Source organism: Suricata suricatta, chromosome 7 (assembly GCF_006229205.1).
Source record: "Suricata suricatta isolate VVHF042 chromosome 7, meerkat_22Aug2017_6uvM2_HiC, whole genome shotgun sequence".
Classification (NCBI taxonomy): Eukaryota; Metazoa; Chordata; class Mammalia; order Carnivora; family Herpestidae; genus Suricata; species Suricata suricatta.
The window spans coordinates 77,581,904-77,589,167 of NC_043706.1; the positions used below are offsets into that span (position 1 = coordinate 77,581,904).

General features: G+C 48.6%; 1 protein-coding gene across 5 annotated transcripts in view; it reads right to left on the bottom strand.

Annotated features, from left to right (window-relative positions):
- BACH2 (BTB domain and CNC homolog 2) overlaps positions 1-7,038 on the bottom strand; it is a 358,199-nt gene extending 351,161 nt beyond the window's left edge. For all 5 annotated transcript variants that reach the window (XM_029943601.1, XM_029943598.1, XM_029943600.1 and 2 more), the window contains exon 1: positions 6,684-7,038. The gene's annotated coding sequence lies outside the window, so the exon portion shown is untranslated. The remainder of the gene's footprint in view (positions 1-6,683) is intronic.
- Positions 7,039-7,264: the final 226 nt, after the last annotated feature.

The following is a 7,264-nucleotide window of genomic DNA, read 5'->3' on the forward strand; positions in this document are numbered from 1 at the left end:
AAGCTCCCAACACAGGTTAGCTATCTTTGGATGCAAAGAAAAAGAGTTTTAGCAAAAGGTACAGTAATTTGTTTTAAATAGATATTGCCAAAACTCCTAAATTATGCTAAGAATAGTCTAAATAGTCCTTCTTGTGCTGCTGAGGCTGGACACCTTATTGCTCTCAGCTAGGCAGGGGTTTCACACAGACGCTGGGCTCACATTTTCATTATAGATCCTTGCCTAGGTCACACACATACCAGCCAACTGGGAGGGATGTCTGTGTAACTTCTAATTATTTAAATGTTGTTAAAATGACCCTAAATGTGTTTAAAATAAAAATGCTAACTTGCATTGTTTTCCAGCTATGAAAACAAATGGTATTCTTGGCAATTAATTCTGTGTTTATCAGGTTCTAAAGACACAGGTAAATAAATCAATTCTGGACTCTGTATACAGGAATCGTTATTTGCCAAAATGGGTTGTATCATGGTTTATGCAATACTCCAAAGGGCCAAAGATAGTAGTGAATTAATAGGATTAGGAGGCTAGGAGGAAATGACAAGCTCCAAATTTCAGATGGGCTCTGATAGGCAGTTCATTCCGTAATTCCTCAGGAAGGGCTGCCCCAACTTCCCAACCTGGTCAAACGCCCCCATTACACCTTTTCTTTACAGATGGAATACACCTTTTCTTTACAGATCATGCAGTGGGTGATCTGTTACTACGTAATTAATGTCATCTCTCCTACTCCATGGCATTCTTCACTAGGGCAGGGACCAGAACTGGATTTGCACCCCCCACCACCTTCCACCAAGAGTACTATGATCACCTAATACTGTGCCTGCCCCATAAGAGATGATCAGTAGATGTTTATTTATGGAATGAATGAGGCATCTATCTCTAAAGAATGGGACTTCTGAACACTTGACCCATTTTGTTGGAGCCCTGAGGCTCTGTTGTTTGGGAGAATACAGAATGGGAAGAAAGTAAACACTGCCACTAATGTGTAGATACTGGGCTCCTAAGGAAACTTCTAGTCAAAGCCTTCTGAGTCCTGAGTGAAAAGTCCTGAGGAAACTCTTGAAGCATCTGCAGAAAATGACAGGGGAGAGAGAAGAACTGGAATTGATGGAAGACCTGGAAACTCAAATAGATTTCTTCTGAAACTAACCTGGAGTTTGTCCCACACTAGCTGCAGACTCAGGAACAAATGAAAACAATTAGGAGAAGAAGAGGAGGACTGGACAGTGGAGGATATAAATGCTTGAGGAAGGAGAAGATGAAAGCAGACACAAAGACAGAAGGGAGCTAGTAACCAAGCGCCAGCTCTCAGGGGCATCAGCAGTGTGTCCTCCAGCCTTCAAGAGACGAACAAAAAAGTCAGTGAGGAAAATGACACATCTCAGAACCAAAGGACAATTCAGTATCAAGCTAAGGAACAAAAGAGAAGTTAACCAGGGGAATATGCTGGAGAAATGATGATTATGAAGTCACCGGGGAAGACTGAGAGACCTTTTAGCTGTAATTCCAATGACTGAATGAACGACTATGTGAAATGCTTTCAGATTGGGGAGATTTATTATCTTGGAAAAGATAGCTCAAGGAAAAACAAAGGCAAAATTCCTGCCTGATTTGTGAAGTAATGCCACTAGTAAGGCAAGGTCCAATTTCCATATTCTTTAGAAAAGAAATGGTCCTTGAAAAGGACAGAGTAGTGATTCTGAGGATACTTCCAGCGCTAGGCAGCATGCTGATGGTAATATTAGGTTTCAGTTTTAGGTACACTGATATTTGAAATTAACAAGAAAGGAAAAAAACCAGAAGAAAAGTAAAAGGAAAAACCCTGAATTGACAAAGAAAACTACTTTTCTATGAAATGTTGTCCCACACCACAAAAATTAAAAAAAGCATATTCTGGGCAATCTTTCTCAATTTATAAAATGTTTAGTTCACAGCAGGTTTCAGTTTGGACTTGAACAATTTGTAAATATTTATATAAAATTTAAACATGGGCCAGCAGTAGGTCATACACTGTGACTGACACAACGGAAGCGATTTTCTCTCATTCCCAGGGTCTTGGTGCTGCTTTGCCTCACGTAGCTCCAGCTGTGCCAGAAGTTTGTATTTTTTCCCCCAAAATGCAAATTTTTACAACCAGCCCTGGTTTCTGATCCTCTAGTGCCTCTGCAAGGGTTCTATGTCAGTGGAACTTCTGTAACCTCCAGTTGGTAAGAGGAGAGGAACAGAGAGGCAGATGTGTTGTCTACAATATAAATGCAGATTGTGACACAGATGCTGCATCTGGTATTGTTCTGTGTTCCTTGTACCTGAGAGCAGGAACCATATCCTGTTTAGTGTGGCCCCTACTGCACACCCAGTCACTGACTCAGGGCTGGACTGTATGTACAGGATGGGGAGTCGCCTTAAGACAGTCAAGAAAACGCATACTGCATTCAGGTGAAATTATTTACAACATAAAATGAGGAAATTCCTCTTCTGTGGAATGGGCACAATGCCTACTTCACAAAGTTGCTTTGAGGAGTCAAGGAGGTATGTACAGGTCAAGTAGTTAACTGTTTCTGGCACATATTGAGCCTTCAATAAATCACAGCTATTATTTTAGTGGGTGTTCTCAAATGTCAGATTCTCAGGTAGGTCCTCAGGCATTTAACAGCCAAGTTACTCCATCTGGTCAATAACAACTAAGTAGAGGGCAGGTTATCCAAAAGTAATGGGTTATGTACCTGCAGAGGATTATCATGATGCCGTGATATTAAGTGTTTGGTCTTTCATGTTGCATTCACTATCAAAAAGAAAGCTATCAATCCCTGAGTGGGGACTCAGCATTGATTTTAAGTTATGTTTTTCTTGGATCTTTCAATTTTCTGGATAGCTACAAACATTTATTTGGTGGAGACTCATAAATCATCTACTATGTGCCAGGCCTTTAGAAAATAGCCAAATACAGCAATACTAAACAATAAGCAGTTTTCATTTCTTCAGCGGTAGAAGAAAGGCTACATACAGGCCAGCTCTAACTATTGTATACATTCTCATCCAGCATTTGAAACATTTTTAGCTAGTATTTTAAACTCAGAGGTTCCACATAAAAATCCAGATATCCAGCTTCTCTTGGGTAAACCAGGCGACGTGGCAACACAAAGCCAGTATTCCCATCTATTCCCGTGTGGCAACAGTCAACAAGAAGCTAAGACAAAGTAGTGGTTGCCTGCCCCTCAATACTATGCCCCGCTCCACACCAGGAGAGCGATAAATGAAAACGAAGGGCTCCCGAATTCAAGAATTATTAAGGATTTCAAGATGATTAACAACAGAAGATTCAACCAAGTGTGAGATCCTTCTGATCAGCGAAGAAGGGTACTACAGAGCAAGCACATGCCCACGAAGTTGGTCTTGCACCATGCCCCTTCAGCAAAACAGGAAGGGTATTTATTTCCCTAAGTAATTCTGTGATTCATTCGGTAATGAAGCCAGCGTTAACATGCCAGATACCATACCCCCCTGAAATCGGAGGCACAAAAAGTCGGGGAGTGAGGCCCAGCACAGCTGAGCTAGGGAGCCTCTAGGATCTCTCTCCTCCCTTGTTAAGGCTGGATCCATACCAGAGATACTAAGCGTGAGTTAATCCAAATAAAATTAAACTGCTTCCAACAATATAGATTGGCCTGAGCCCCATTGTTGGCATCACAGGAGCCCAGATCATACATTCTGAGGAACAGCTCACAAGCGCTAATGAGTAAGTCCTGTCGGCTGTGCAGACAGTGGGCCCAGAAGTGAAGGGCTGGCCTAGGAGAGATTTGAACATGAACCTGACCATCTGGCTCTCTGTGACTCACTTTGATCACAAAATGAATTGCAACAAATTGAAGAGCACATGGCTAGAGTTAATTGTCTCATCTGTAATCGGAACCCACTTTTAAGCAGTTATTATTACCCTCTATCAGGTGGAAACGTTTCCTACCATCACTGCAAAGTGCATTTCCTGATGAACTGTAATGGATCATTAAATTCCATATCTGAATAACAATACTTTGCACTTATGCAGTGCCTTTCATCCAGGGATTTCAAGGCAGTTTGCAAATAATTAAGCCCCTCATACAGCAGCCAGAGGTGAGCGACTGGAAAGAACTTGCCTGAAGATACTGAGTCAAAGGCATGATTCAATAGAAAGGGAATAAATGGCTTCCTCCCAGGCATTAGGGACACTGAAAAGTGAATTGGGGCAGGGGGAGGAGGGGGTTGTTCTGATGCCCTGCCTCCCTTTCTGCCTAACCCCCTCTTTCTCTATAGCAGATCCTCACATGCAACCTACAGAGAGCAGAAAAATAACTAACAAGGATATTTATAATTCAGCTTATGAGTTCAGACATACACTGAATAAAGAGAATGTTTTCCCCTATAATCCTGGCATATACCAAACGAACTGACATTTGAATCCACCTGCAGAAGCAACAGATACCAGAGGAATTAACTCAACACACTTATGATTACCACATGTCAAACCTAAAGCCTTTCAAATTCCAAAATGAAAATATTGCCCTGAACAAATCAGAATGTGTTCTAACAAAAGTACTTTATTCCATGGCTGGGTATTCCATTTTGGGGCCCCCCCCCACACTTTGAATGGCATTCAAGTTTCAAAAATAGCAAATAGGACAGAATTGGGCAATCCATGTATTCTCTAAACCAGAACACTAGAAGGGAAAAAACATTTCAGCCACAACTTTTGTGGTGAAATTATAAAGTCCCAAAAAACTGAATTTATAATGGAAATGCTGACAGACCTTTCACTGGAGCAGTCTGAGCGCAACACTGTAATTTAGCAATCTCTCTTACAGACTAAAGACTAATTCTAACAAGATGTCATTTTGACTCACGTTTATTACTACCTGCAAGAATGGAAAATGCCATTTACTCGGGAGCTGCCGGAGAACCAGGGTGGGGCAATCTCACATTTTAAGCAAGACGCCCGCTGCCTTACCAAAATAGCCCTCTCCACGGAAAGAGTGGCAGCCTTTCACGCTCAGTTTCTTTCATGTCAGCCAGAGCCTTCGCAGCTCGACATGCCTTTCCTACATGTTACATTTTAATGATCTGAGAAAACCGTTATCAGAGTTAACATCTCTAATTTTACTCTAAACAGACAAAAGCAAAATATCTCATTAGGCATCATCTCCGCCAAGGTTCCCACTAGGCAGAAAAGGATTTTTATCTAACGTAATTGCCCTTTTTAGTTAAATACACTCAACAGATGAAATTTACACACACAGTGCGACTGCAGCACTAGACAGTGAAGGTGAAAACCGAGAAACGCCGCGTCTGGCTCCCCGAGGGCCCACCGGGAGTCTGCGGCGCAGTAAGGGGTGGGGCGCTCTCGTCCTTCCCATTTCTCGGGGGCCACGGGTCGCAGCGACCGCAGTGACCGGAGAGCGGAGAGGCGCGCCTTCTCCAGCCACTTACAAACCCATCGGGACAGCGCCTACACGGGAACTTCCCCCAAGTTGTTAAACTCGCCTACACGCGAGAAGGTGCTGAGGATACACCGCAAGTCCACAGCCCCCGAAGCCAGGGGTGCGCGTCCCCTTTCACGTGTATACACTCGGCCCTGCCCGCTTCCTCCCACGGTTCGGCTCCTCTGCAAATCCTTGGCCAGATCGAAGTGGACGAGATGCTCACTCGAGTCCCCTCTCGCGGGCAGCTGGGGTAGTCCATGAGCGCCGCCCGCCGCCCTCGCCAACGGCGCTGGGCTACTGAGCACCCACCCGTGAGAGGAGTACGAAGCGATCACAGGGAGACTTCGCATGGGACGTGGTGAGGTGTCCCCTGGATAAACTCCTCTCCTAGGTGGAGCCTGGAAACAAGTGTGGGGAGGAAGGAGAGGGTGTGTGCGCGTTGCACTTTGATTTCATGTAGAATCCTGGGGGGAGGAAGGTGCAAGGTTTCCCTCTCTGAAGGTACGACCCCTTAGGTTCGAGATCCCAGGGATGCATTCCGGTAACGCGGTCACTGGCTCGTAGGGATTCCACTCAGCGTGCTTCCCTTAGTCTGCGCTGCGAGTCTCCCAGCTTGCCTCTTCCCGGGACCCTAAACTTGGGCTTTGATGCCGCGTCTGTCGCAAAGGTCTCAGCTACTCAGCGGCGACTGACAGCGGAGCGCGAAGGCGCGGCGGCCGCAGTCCTGGCGGAGCAGCCCCTGGCGGGGACGCCGCGGGCAACTAGGAGGCCGCCGGGCCTGGCGCGGGGATCGCGGACTGGGGGCCGAGAGCAGGGCCGTGGATCTGACAGCTGCTCCGGCTCGCGCGGACGCGCGCCTCCCTCCAGCCCGCCCTCCCCACGCCTGACTTATTACCCTCTGCTCCTCCTCCCCCTGCTGTTCCAAAACACCCGTCGACGCTAGCAAAATACAATGCCGCCTCGCCTGCCGTAAACAGCCTGGCGAGAGAGCGCACATTCGCCGCGCCGCGTCCGCCAGCTCGGCTCCCACCCCCTTCCCGTTCCTAGAAAATGCCATAAAAGCGGGCTGGGCGCTGGACGGGCGGCTGCGCGCTGGGCGGCCGGGGCTCCCTTCCCGCGCCGCTTCCCCACGCCTCCCCGCCTGCCCCGCGCACCCGCTCCCCCCCGTTAACTTGCCCCGCCGCCCCGCCCGGCGCCAGGGCCCGGGACCCGGGGCCGGGGACTCACCTCGCCAGAGAACTTTGCGTCCTTTTCCGCCTCCTCTTCCCAGTGTCTTTCTAGCCTGCAGCCTCCTCCCGGGAGCTGGCGCGGTGGGCGGTTCGGGGGTCACCGAAAGCTCTTGGAGAGGACGCACATCACATGGCAGCTCGTTCCCAGCCCCCCGAGTGTGCCGCGTAGGGGGAGGGGAAGGGTCGAGGGGAGGCCGGAGAGAAAGCAAGAGCCCGGCGGCCGCGGGAATAGGCAGGCGGGGTGGAGAGGGCGGCGGCGGGCGCTCACGTTAGCGCTGCTGCGACCGCAGCCCGGGTGTGCACGGTCGCTGCTGCTGCTGCTGCTGAGGCGGCGGCGGCTCGGCGCTGTTTGCTCCGCGCCGCGCGGCTCGCGCTCTCCCCGGAACGCCCACACTCTCAATCGCTACATTGTTGACATTCGGCGCTGACGTCACCCGCTCCCCATTCACAATAACTTTACGGGAGCCGGGCAGCGCACCTCCCCGGCCGCTGGGGCGCCGTACGCCTGGCGACTAGCGTAAGCCGCTCCGCGAATGGCGCTCCGGGGGCTAGGGTGGGGGGCGAGGGGCGGGGGCGGGG